Here is a 13,252-nt window from a genome sequence, read left to right as displayed (position 1 = left end):
ATGGTTAGACAACATTTTTACATTTTACACGTTGTGTGCTGTACAGTGCAGCGCACATACACTGAGTGAAATGTTTGGAAAATGAATACTTTATAGTTGCCTCAATGAGTTGTTATTATTTGATGCAAGTCCAGGTGGTCTCATAATCTTTGTTGGTCTGGCTTTACATTAAAAGCCACTAGAATACCTAAGTATCAGCCACTGAACAACCTCATGACACAATAATGCATGGCTCTATTGGAGATGCCTTAACTCCTTCGGTGCTGGTGATGGAACCACTCCGTCACCAGCCACGGACGGGCTGTGCTAACGACGGAGTCGTTCCATCACGGCCCCGCCGCCACGCCTGCGCGGCAGCGATTTTGCACCTGCGCTGAGCGCTCTATTGAGCGGGCGGGGCCGTGACGGAACCACTCCATCACAAGCACAGTGCGCCCGAGGCTCGTGACTGAGTGGTTCCATCACCTGACGGCGAGTTGGTCGCTGATCTTTGGACCCCATTGCCAAATCCTCTCTTGAACTGCTTCCTGAGGATCCCCTGTCTCCGAGGTCGCTGCAGCTGCAAGTGCTGCAGGCGCGGATTTTGGAAAACTACCTCGCCGGACCCGCTTCGCGGGTCCCGCAGCGCCGTGTGGCTGAAGGCGCTTGACTGTGTGGGCCTGACATCACCATCGAGGAGGAGCGGGCAGGGCAGAGTGTCGGCGGGGCTGCGAGCAGGCAGGGACTCCAGTGTCCAGGAGCCCCTGCGCGCCCATTGATCACACCTGGGCTGCTCTCCCTGCTGGACACACCCCCCTGTCCTCCATCCAATTGGCTAGCCGCACTAGAAGTATAAAATTGTTTTTACTACCCGCTAAGCGGGAGCGCGCCGGGAGAAGCCCGGGACAAGGGCGGGACCGTCCAAGGCCGTCATAGGCCGGAGTTGGCCGGGCTGGGCCTACCCTCTTTGGTCGTGTATTCGATCCCTGGTCCCATTCACTGTTACAGCCCCCTACCGAATATAACCTATTACTTATCATTATGCCGTCCCCGGCAAAGGAGAGCACTCCATTGAAGCCGGGAGGTGTTAAAAGCAGGACCCTAGAGAATTATTTCTCTCGGGCGGGTGGGGAGGGGGACAAAGAGTGCAATCTGTCCCGGTTAAGGGCAGAAAGGAGACGCTCAATAGATAACTTGAAAAACACCCCCCTTGGAGACCAATCCACCATGCCCAGGGAGGAGTTGTCCCTAATAGACGATGTCCCACTCCTGCTGAGGGATTGTATGAATACTTCACCAGTTGCAGCCATGAGTATAGCTCCAGTTACCAGTCCAAGCCCTACTAGGGTGACCATTGATTTAGTCTCCCAACCCCCCCTAGCCCCTAAGGCTAGGAAAGCTCAACCCAAGCCAGCCACCGCGCAAGGAGTACTTGGGCCCCCTCCTAACAAACGCAGGAGGAAATCGAAGGGAGCCCTGGGAAGGAGCAAACCATAAATCTCTCATTTGGATTTTGGGAAGTCTTCTTCTAAACCCCCCGTACTAGCAGCAAAATTACCGGCTGAATTACACCCCAAATCTATTGTCCAGGATGATCTAGCTCCCGCCCCGATAAAAAACACTGAAATTAATATCGCTAATGTCCCCCTCTCTGTTGTCCCGCTTGGAAACTTGGAATTCTTGCTAAGGTCTCTATTAATACCGATTAGCGAGAGTATAAAAAAGATTGAGATCAGACTAACCATTTTGGAGACCACACTAGGTAGTCTGAAAATTCCGGCTGGTCATCAGGGAAGGCATCCAGAACCTACTCCCATCACATTAGCCCCTCAACAGTCTGCAAATAGTGCAGCAAACATAGTCCCTCCACAAGCCGCAAATGCGGCGGTCTCGCAACATCTCTTAAGGACCAAGCCTGTACCAACTAAGTCCCTTAACTTTAACATTCCCATTCCTCCTTCAGGCCCGGTTTATCCAGCACAGCCGGTAGACAGTACCACACTGATCCCTCTAATGAAGCTTCCCCCGAGACCACGTAGGCCCAACCTACCCCCTGAGACTAATGATTTCACTGTAGTCATGGCAGGTGTTCCCCCACTCGAAGTAGGTGAAACCGAGGATTTTTGTGCCCTGAAAAGTAGGGTAATTAAGTGGCTAAACATAAATAGACCCCTCCCGATACACCTTAATAATGAAATCATAATGGTAAGAAGGGTGCCATGGGTGGGGAGAACACATAAATCCATTATAGGGGACTGCATATTGGTGAGTTTTAGGGACACAGAAACGATGTCCTATATATGCCAAGGGAAAAACAGATCCAGGGAATCCACCATCCAAACCCTTCGGGTGTCTTTCTTCTTTCCCAACACTCCAGTCCCATTGCAGCCGCCACAAATTCACAACAACTGGGAGAGGGTTGGCAGGAGGGGGAGACACCAGGACTTTAACCCTAGACCATTATTTGGCCGACCAGAACCACCCTTTCACACCCATAATCGGTTTAATTGCCTGAATGATCTAGAGGGGGTAGACTGACAAACGGATAATGCCCCCCAGGGTTATATGGAAAAGGGCGTCTTGGCAGAGGTGTTGGTGGAGCAAAGCTCTCATGTTCAGCAAATCCTACTGAGTGGTGGTGGGAATTCCGTGTGTGTTGAACCTAAGGCTACAGTCATAGAATGTATAGGAGGGGGACATGGGCTGGCCATACAAGGGTCAATACAGGAGATACCATCAAGGCCACAGGAGGGTTCAGAATGGAGGGGGGAGGGAGTGAGACTGATCTCCTGGAACGTAGCAGGCATAGCGGGCAAATTTAACAATAAGGAATGGGTTGATTTCATTAGGAAATTTCATGTTATATGTGTTCAGGAGACATGGGCCTCGGTGAACAATTATCACCTACAGGGGTACAAGTGTTTTTTTGTTCCCGCCCGAAAATCCAGATTAGGGAGAGCAATAGGCGGGTTGTCCATTTACGTAGATTTAGACCTCCCAGGCACCTGGTCTTCCCCAGATTGGAATTCACATGGAATCCAGGTAGTTCGGTTCCTCGGAAAGGGGCTAAGATTTTCTGTTTTTAACATCTATAACACTGAGATAGCAAACAACCATATCCCGCTACTAGCTGAACTAGACCAGAGGCTGGGACAAGAAACAACATTCCAAAATAAGGGGCAGTCTCATGGGCTGCTTTTAATGGGAGACTTTAACTGCCATCTTTGTCCGGCATTGGTCAAGGCAAATTCAGATTGGTCACAATGCCCAATGGAGAAGGGGCCGCATTTCTCTCATACACCTACTGGGTCGGCTCTCAGTCTGCTTCGGCTTAAGTATGACTTAGAACATACCATTAATATGATAGACCCACAGTCGGATGGCACACTTCCACCAACTTTTAAGGGCAGGGGTTGCTCATCTATTATAGATTATATTTTGGCTTCGAGATCCCTGATAAATAAAATAATCAGAGCAGGGATAGAATGGAGCAGCTTCAGCGATCACAACCCTCTTGTTTTGGTGCTCTCGTATAGGGTGGGTGCTGGAACTAGAGTCCATCGCACAATTGAGGAGAGGGTCATAGACCAAGGCAGGAGACTGAAATGGGCCAAAATAGACGGGGTAAAGTTTTTTAAAACTTTGGGTGACAAGGGCCTACCGGCCATTAACGACTGTTTAGACTTAGAAGTCCAGGGATCAAGGTTACTGGAAGCATTTGACCAGATCGCTAACCGGATCGACGGCCTACTTAAGACCAGTGCGCCCACACGTAACCTGGTTAATCCCCGGTGGTTTGATAAAGACTGCTCTAAGGCACTGAGGGAGTTGAAATGCTGCCTTAAGCTAAAACCAAGGGAGCCTCAAAAAATCAAGGTGTGCAGAGAAAAATATAAAAAAGAGACCAAAAGGAGGAAACTTGCCCTGCAGGCAGAAGCATGGGCAGATTTAAGAGAGGCAGGGGAAAGAAAGGATCTTGCAGGTTTTTGGAGAATCATTAATAAACCGACTTTTCAAGAAAATGATTCCCCGGATATAGGGGCTAACATCCTCCCGGAGCAGTGGGTCACACACTTTAGGGGTTTATATAACCATGAGCCCGGTATCCCTGTAGAGCCACCGGCAACCCCAAGTCAGCTTTCCCCGGTAGTATTCACTCTTAAGGAAATTACTGCAGGGATGGAGGGTCTGACTAAGAATAAAGCCCCGGGTCCGGACGGGATTCCCCCTGACCTGTTTCTTAGTAATATAGAATTATGGGCCCCTCTGATGACCAGGGTCATAAATACTGCTATCTCTTGTGGCCTGCCACCATCTTGGTCAAAAGCGATTATTGTGCCAATTTTCAAAAAGGGCAACAGGGACGACCCCAAGTGCTATCGGCCGATTTCCCTGATTGACGTATCGGCCAAACTTTTGGGTAGGGCAATCCTTAACAGACTGTCCGAGTTGACCGAAGAGAATAACATCTTCTCGGACACTCAATACGGGTTCAGGACAGGGAGGTCCACTAGTGACCAATGCCTGAACCTTTATATGCTGACTGCCAAATATACTCTGGCCAGCGATGAACCTATTTATATGGGATTCATGGATTTGGCAGCAGCATTTGACCACGTCAATAGAGGAAAGCAGTGGGATATGATGTCAAGCATGGGGATTGAGAGTGGTTTAATTACCATATTAAGGGAATTGCACAGCGACACCACGGCCAAGGTTCGATTTAATAGGGAGGGTGGATTGTCTGACTCTTTTCCATGTAAGAGCGGAGTCAGACAAGGTTGCATTCTTGCCCCTTTTCTGTTTTCCCTTTATATTAACAACTTGGAGCAGTTTCTTTTGGGTTTAAAGGCAGATTCCCCTAGGGTCGGGCCGCGGCATATCCCTGTTCTGCTTTATGCGGATGACGCGGTCTTGCTTGCACGCACACCGCGAAGCTTACAAATCCTGATAGATGGGTTTGTTAAGTTCATGAGCACCCTGGATCTATCTGTCAACCTGGGTAAATCTTATGTGCTCCTGGCCGGCCAAAAAAACCTTCCTCTAAATTTACTTATACAATAGGCACCCATATTTTAGAGGAGGTCAAAACGTTCGCTTATCTTGGAGTAACCTTTGATGGCGCTCTGCAGTTTAACTCCTTGGTGGCGGAACGTTGTAGTAAAATGATTGCCTCTAATGGGGCAATAGCAGGATACGGCAGGAGGCTAGGTAGATGGAGCCTGGAACAGGTGATGAACTTGTATTGCTCCGTATCATGCTCCAAAGTAATCTATGGGGCAGAAGTATGGGGCTTTGTGAACACCACTAGAATCCAACAGGAAGAAAACAAATATCTGAAATCTATCCTGAGGGCGCCACCCAGCACCGCTGGAATCATAGCTCATAGGGAGCTAGGGAGGCCATACTTGGATGACCTGTTAAAATTTAGGCCAATTGTGGCCTGGCTAAAAATATGGGCTAATCCAGATGCGCATCTAAGCAGGGAAATTTTATTGGACTGCTTAGATAGGACTAACTGTATGCGCATCCCCTGGCTTAAATATGTGAAAAACACCCTTGAGGATTTAGGTTTTGGAAACCTCTTCACGAACCCTACAACAATTTCAGCCCAGCACAAGAAACAAGTAGGGGAAATTTTCCTAGAGCGGAAAATCCAATGCAGAGCTGAGGCTGAAGGAGTTAAAAAGACTGTGAGGGCTCATAATCTGGTGAAGAGCGTGGAGGGTATGGAGCCTTATCTGTACCTCGTGCATAATGCACAGGATAGATTTCTTATGTGCCGTTTTAGACTGAATTTACTTCCTTTTATGTTGGCTTCACCAGCAGGTTTCACCACGTCAATTGAGCAGAAGGGACCCTGCGGCTGCGACAACAGGTCTCCGCAGGATTCCCTCCATTTTGTTTTGCTTTGTCCCTATTTTTCTATGCCCAGGCGTAGATTTCTTGTAAATATTTAAAAAAAAGCCCAACAGGAACATGCCAGGGATGCATTAGTCTTCTTGCAAAAAGCCTCCGATCCCCTAACCTTGTGTTGTATTATGAATTTTATTAAGGTTGCGGTCCGATTAAGGATGACTAGGGGTTAGGAATGAAAGATTTTGGATTTTCTATTCTAAATTTATGGACCTGCACGTTGGTATTTCTATTTGTATTAACTTTGTATAAGGATCTTGATTAATGTTTAATGACTTTTTATCTATGTATATATATATGTGCTTTTATGGTGTTTTTTAATCACCGAATAAAGATTCTTAATTGAAAATTGAGTGGTTCTGTCACGAGCATGGTGGCGCCGCGCGGCCCCCCAACCCCCTAGCACAGCGGCGGAATTACCACCGCAGCCAAGGGGTTAAAGGAAACTTTGCATCACTTTGATTTTGTTTCTCCTCAAAGTCTTGATAGGTTTGCCCCTAAGTACACCAGTGCAAGCAATGGCAGCAGGTACATTTTAGTAGGTCGCGCTCGACGCTGTGTTTTCTCCTTAGCGCTAAATAGTGTTGCATGAAAAATTAAATCTATCCCCATGTTTCAAATGAGAACTTTCTAAGCTCTGTTAATATATTCCGGTTTTGAGCTACTTGCCACAGACCACATTGGTACCTGATTTATTTCCTCTTTAAACTTGCCCTAACTTGCCCAGCTCATTGCTTGATTGATCTGTGTGCCTACTTGGATGCCAAACACAATCTGAGCACCCTTCTTGGATACTGATATGTCTGTTTTTAGGGCTTTCAGTTTTCACAGTTACTGAATGACATTGGCTAAATCAGGGGAGTAACTTGTCGTGAAATTAGTAGATTTTAAAATTAACAACTTTATAAATGTGCAAAGCTGATATGCCTATATTAGACAACCTCCGAGTTCAATTGCTTCCTTGAATGTTTGAGAAAAACTTGTTTATTCTCATGACCATCGATGGACACCTTAAATGTAAAAAGTGGTGCAAAAGTTAGTGTCACCGTGGAGAACAGTCAAGCCACATATACAATAAAGGAAAAGATCCTTGTTATCTAATCAAAAATCAGACATCACCATTAAAATTGTACCCAAAATGGTTGTGATTTTATTTAATCACAAAACCGGAGGTAATCAAATTATAAGGTACAATGTATTTCACGTTTAAACAATTTTTTGAAAAAACAGGTGCACAAAGGGTGGGGTGGCAAGTGCATGGGAGGGATTTGTGATAGTGATGTGAAAAGGGACGGTAGTGCTCATATATACATCAGCAATTAATATTTACAACCTATCCAGCCAGACAACTGGCCAGCACATATATGACAAATCATAAAATGAATTGATGCAGATATCGAATCTCTGTCATCCCTGTTTGACAATACAACAAAACAATGTCAACATTTCGACCCCTATAAAGAACAGGAAACTTTGTGCCTTGAGAGTGGGGTCTTCATCAGGACTGAGGTGAGGGTAAATGGGAGGCACCAATAAAAGTCAGCAAGATCACTTTAGGCTGAAGATGTGGAAGTAGCTTTGGCAGCTTCGATAGCTGCCAAACTGGTTTCAGCAGCCTTCAGCCACAGGTTACTAATCAACCTTGGCCCCCTTTTGCAACCTAACCCACGAACACCGGTGAATATTCTGAGAGCGCATGAGGCCCTACTTCCACATCTTCAGCCTGAAGTGATCTTGCTGACTTTTATTGGTGCCTTCCATTTACCCTCACCTCAGTCCTGATGAAGACCCCACTCTCAAGGCGCAAACAGGGATGACAGAGATTTAATATCTGCATCAATTCATGTTATGATGACGGCGAATTAGCTAGAAACCGGTCCCAGGATGCTTGTTTTGGGTCCAGGGAAGACATGGATTGGCAGTTCGGGCTGAACTGTTCCCATGAGGCACAGGGCCAGACTGATTTGCATATGGCCATGTCTGAACTGGGGTGGCGGAGTGAGCTAAAGAACGATGATGGATTAAACCCAGATCAGTTGACTGTGGGTGAGTGCTTGCAATGTTCAACACTCCGTCCATCATCCCCTTTGGTTTTGCTTTGTTCGCCCTAAGTTGGCAGGGTATGCCGAGACGTGGGTCCCTTGCTCACTTTGCCACTGGATTCAAGCTAGCCTGGCTGATGACAGCTGATTAGCCAGAAACCGGTCCCAGGATGCTTGTTTCTGGTCCAGGGAAAACATGGCTTGGCCGTTCGGGCTGGACTGTTCCCATGAGGCACAGGGTCAGACTGATTTGCATATGGCCATGTCTGAACTGGAGTGGCGGAGTGAGCTAAAGAATGATGATGGATTAAACCCAGATCAGTTGACTGGGGGTGAGTGTTTGCAATGTTCAACACTCCGTCCGTCATCCCCTTTGGTTTTCCGTTGTTTTAATGAAGGCAGGGTGTGAATGTGAGAACTTACTTCAGCATTTTGTCTGGCTTTTTCCCTGGAGTGAAAGTTATGTGTTGTTAGAGGTTTACAGATGTTTGTGCTTAAAGCGGGTGCAAAGAGGAATACCTCAGAGCCTATTACTTGGGAACTTTGTTCATGTCTAAACTAGCCAAGTATAACAATTAACAGATAACGTTTCTTCGAAGTTCTTGTATGCACAAATATTCCCTTTATTTCATTAGATGCAGTGGCTTAGCAGGTCTGTCAGTCCTTAATGGGCACTGAAGGCCAAATGCCTGTAGGCAATCCAGCTCGCACTGTACACTTAATATAATACATGATGTTACACTTGAAGCAACTCTCTTTTCATGCTGCACCAGGATCTTGTCCAAAGTTTTGGGCCTTTAATTTTTGCTATAATCTCACATTTTCTTTGGCTGTATTTCCTAGTATTTAATTATGGTCATGCATTCCAATATTATAGGGGTTAGTAGTTCACTTATCCATGTGCCAATGCTAAGTTTGTATTTTGAATTTCAATGACGTTAGCAGAGGAATTCTCTGAGCAATGTGCACAAGAGAACAGTGAGGCAGCAAGCTTTCCTTGTTGGGACACCTTCAGATGCATTAATGCAGTGCTTGTTTTGTAAATAAGAATTGCTGGTGCCCAGAATTTTGCACAAAATCCGATGACCAGAGCTACGAACATCAGGGGTTCCGAATACCAAGGCTGAATAGGCTTGATTCCGCAATAAGCCTCGTTCAACCCTTCCCCTTTATCTCATTCGAGTCTTTCTCATTATTGTTTTCTCCCGTTTTCATTTTTTTACCCTCCTTCTCTTCCTTCTTCTTTGTTATGTTATGTTAGGTTGTCTTGTAAAGCGCATGGCTACCCCAGCAATGGGGCGTCCCAGCGCTGTAGACCACTGGGGGACCCGTCCTGGCTTTCCCTGTGAGATGATCCCTACTGGGTATCTCCAAGGTGAAACCAGGCATCCCCGGTGTATGTGGGAGGCCGTTGTGGAGATGAGGCAAGCTAATGCCCAGAGATGCCGAGTGTGATCCCTGGTTAGAGTAGGCACAGAAGCGAGAATTATCGAGTCCGCTGACCCTGGTCCACGACCCTGCCGCGTCGGGAATTGAACCCTGGTCCCGGGCCGTCCTCTGCTTCCGGGTCTGCCGCCTCTAACCAGTGAGCCACACCACTTCCCCTTTTGTCATTTGGTTATTTTACATAGGGTGAGTCTGAATAGAAAACATAAGTACCAGCCCCTCTTGCAACCACTGGTTCAGATTAGGCACAGCATAGAAATCATTTGACTGGTCTGAAAGGTTTATGGTGTTCCCCTACATGCTTGGCTCTTATCCCATTAGAAGGTAAAATTCCAAGTACATTGCCATTTGTCAAATCACACAACGTACTACCCTGCTTCGCAGGAGGTGGTCACCTTCTCCTCCATCTACACTCCTTGAGTGGTGAGAGCTAGAGGTCCTTGGCGTTTATCCCCTCTTGTGATTGGATGCACTCCTTCTGGATGGCTCGCTGTAGTATTACAATTTTGATTGCTCCAACATGGGCCCTCACCATAGGTAAAGGAGGCTACATCAAGGCTGACATGACTGGGGTCACCACTATCCGTACATTCCTGTTCTTGCTCAGTCAGTATGGGGAGAGGTCACAACCTGCCCTTCAATCATCTGTGCATCATATCCATTCAAAGGCTACAGAGAAGCTGGCAGGGTGGGACAGGCCACAAATCTCCTGATAGGTTACAGCTAGACCAAGCCCTACTTCCATCCAGTGGCACCCACAGCACCCTAACACAGTCCATGTCTGGACAGGCGCCAGTAACATACAGCTCTGCCCTGTCTGTAGGAAATTGGGTTATCAGTGGTGCACAAGTAATAGGTCTACACTTCTCCTTACTGGTAACCAAGCATCCCATTGTAGTGCTTCACTCTCTCAGGGTAGTGAAGCAGAGCAATACAAGGCCTACTCAGGGAAGGGGGTGTGGGCTAGCAATCACTGTTCACTGGCACGCAATAATAACACTCAATAAATGATTGACCAATCAGTACCTTTTCTTTAGAAAAGGGAAAAGTACATTTATTACACACACACTACTGAATACTATGCAGTAATTTACTAATATGTACACTGGCAGATGGAACATACCATAGATGAATTGTATACTCACCTTTGACTCCCTAAATGGGTAAACAAACATACAAGGTAAGTCTACTGGGTTTGTCAAAAGTAGCAGACCACATATTAAAAACATAATTTTCATACAAAGGGACCCTTTTGTAGTTAAGAGATATTGTAGACAATATAATGCCACCTTTGCAAAGCGTAAGCCCGCTTTGAAAGAGGAGGCAAGGTCAAATTTGATAAAGCCCTCTACCCTGAAAAATAGCTCCATGTTTTGGAGTATTATTAATGATCCTTTTCTGGCTGGAGATAGTGTCAATTTACTGGGCGCCCATGTTACAGAGGATAAGCCACTTTTTTGGGCTATGTTTCAGACTAACCATATTTTGAGGGAAGCCCAGGTTATTGTTGAGGGTAAATCTGAGGTTGTGTTTACAGCACATGAAGTAAGAGCAGCCATAGTGGGGTTGTCTAAAAACAAGGCCCCAGGCCCTGATGGGATCCCCTCAGGCCTCTATATTTCAAACCTGGACATTTGTGTACCTGCCCACACCTTAATCATTAATGCTGCAGTCACGATTAGTTACCCGTATCCCTGGGCGTTAACCACTATTGTCCCTGTTTTCAAAAAGATAGATCGGGATATCACTCACTGCTACAGGCCCATCTCCCTCTTGGATTATGTGGTAAAGGTGGTGGGTTGTATGGTTCTAGACAGGCATAGAGCTGGGTAGATGATAATAATACAATGGCTGAGGTCCAATATGGTTTCTGTCCTGGTTGCGGTGGACCAGAGTTTAAATCTCTACATGATTCTGAATAAGTACACTGTTGCCCGTACTGGTACCATCTACTTAGCTTTTATGGATCTGTCTTCCACATTTGACTGCGTTAACAGATCCAAGCTCTGACAGATGATGCTTTCTATTGGTATCAACAAAGACATTGTCCTGCTCTTAAGGGATCTACACAGAGACACCAAAGCTGTAGTTCGTTATTCTAAAGATTTCAAAGTCAACCGCAAGGTTTCTATTCAGAGAGGGGTCTATCAAGGGTAAATTATGGCCCTTTTCTTTTTAACCTTTATATTAATATTCTGGAGCAGGTCCTCTTGAAATCAAAAATTTCTGTCCTCAGGTGGGTAAACAGAGTCTGCCTGTCCTACTTTATGCTGATGGCGCTGCCTTCATGGCCAGCACATCGACTGGTTTACAATCTTTGCTGAACTCCTTTGTTCATTTTATGGAGGATTTGGACTTGCTGGTCAATTACATTAAATCATATGTAATGCAAGTGGGCCTTCGTCCAGCTAAGTCCTGTACATTTTATCATATGAGCTAAACTGGTCCCTATGACCAACGCTTTTTCCTACCATGGGGGAGTGTTTGATGCGGCCTTGAACTGACGCCCTCTGATAAGTGGAAAGAAAAGGGCCTTTGTCAGGCCTATTGCAGCTGTTTTGAACTTTGCTTCCAGATTGAGAAGTAGACCAATCGGGGTCCTTTTGCAGATTTACAAGGTTAAATGTGTCTCCAAGGTGATCTATGGCAGCGAGATCTGGGGCTATATTGAGAATGATGTATGCAAACTGTTGAAAATACCTACCTGAGACAGATACTTTGCTTGCTGCAGGGCACTCCATCCTTTGTAGTTCACAAAGAATTAGGGATGTCCTTTCTTTCAGATATAAAGGCTTATTGTCCTTTATCGCTGTGGATGAAAATATGACTCAGGAAGGGAATTGCCCTAAGCAAGGAAATCGTAAGGGACGGTCTTTCACTTGAAAATTCTAATCGTATTTGCTGGCTTTAGCATGTCAGGGAACGTTCTGCTAGTATTGGAAGGCCATATCTATTTGAGAACCTGGAGAAAATTTGTAAGAGGGATCTGTACTGGGTGAAGGGGATTTTTTTTTTAAAGAGTATGTGGGCCAGAGAAGAAGTGGAGCTGAGGAAGCCTAGTGTCCTTGGGTATTCTATACTAAAAACTGTGCCATTAACTATCCTTTATGGTTTAAAAGCAACCATGATCAATTTTTATTGACTAGGCCTCTTTCATTATCTTCTGGCCCACCCCCGTATGGCGCACAAAGGGCAGAGTCTTCCACCCTGTGGCTGCGACGGGAAGTCTCCACAGGATATGGCACACTTTGTAATGTTTTGTAGTTTTTATGAGGTACCAAGAAAGTCTTTTATTGTTCCTATTCTAAAAAAACAGGAAGTTTTAAGCAGGTTAGACCTGCTTTTATCTTTTTACAACTGCTTTCAAATAATTCAGTATTTTATGTTCTTGGCTATTTAAGGCTTTTTAAGGACTGTTAGGCTCAGGTCCAGTTGTGATTAACATTTGTTGATAGATCTTGGACACTGTGGTGAGATGAGGTTGCTTTAATATAGTCCATGCTATTAACTTTGTATTTTATGGGGCCCAATGAATCTTTTTATCACCCCTGATATAGTTCTTGCTATTAATTCTGTGCTTTATGTGGCTGGGATGATGTCTTTTTATTTCTGGATTTCTCTTCATCTTGACATATCTATTGTCTTTTAACTTTGTATCTATGGGGCCATTATGGACACACTGTACCATTCCTGTTAGTTTTTGCTTAGCACCCGATGAAAATTTTTAATCGTGTTTGATTGACTTTCAGGGTTTTCTCTTTAAAAACGGAATTAAGTTGTTGATGATGTAATCATTTGAACATAAATGCATTCGTCAATATTAATCATCAGGTATAACTGCACTTATGAATGTCAATAACGCATATGTG

Source organism: Lissotriton helveticus, chromosome 9 (assembly GCF_964261635.1).
Source record: "Lissotriton helveticus chromosome 9, aLisHel1.1, whole genome shotgun sequence".
Taxonomy (NCBI): domain Eukaryota; kingdom Metazoa; phylum Chordata; class Amphibia; order Caudata; family Salamandridae; genus Lissotriton; species Lissotriton helveticus.
Note: the sequence above shows the minus strand (reverse complement) of the source record.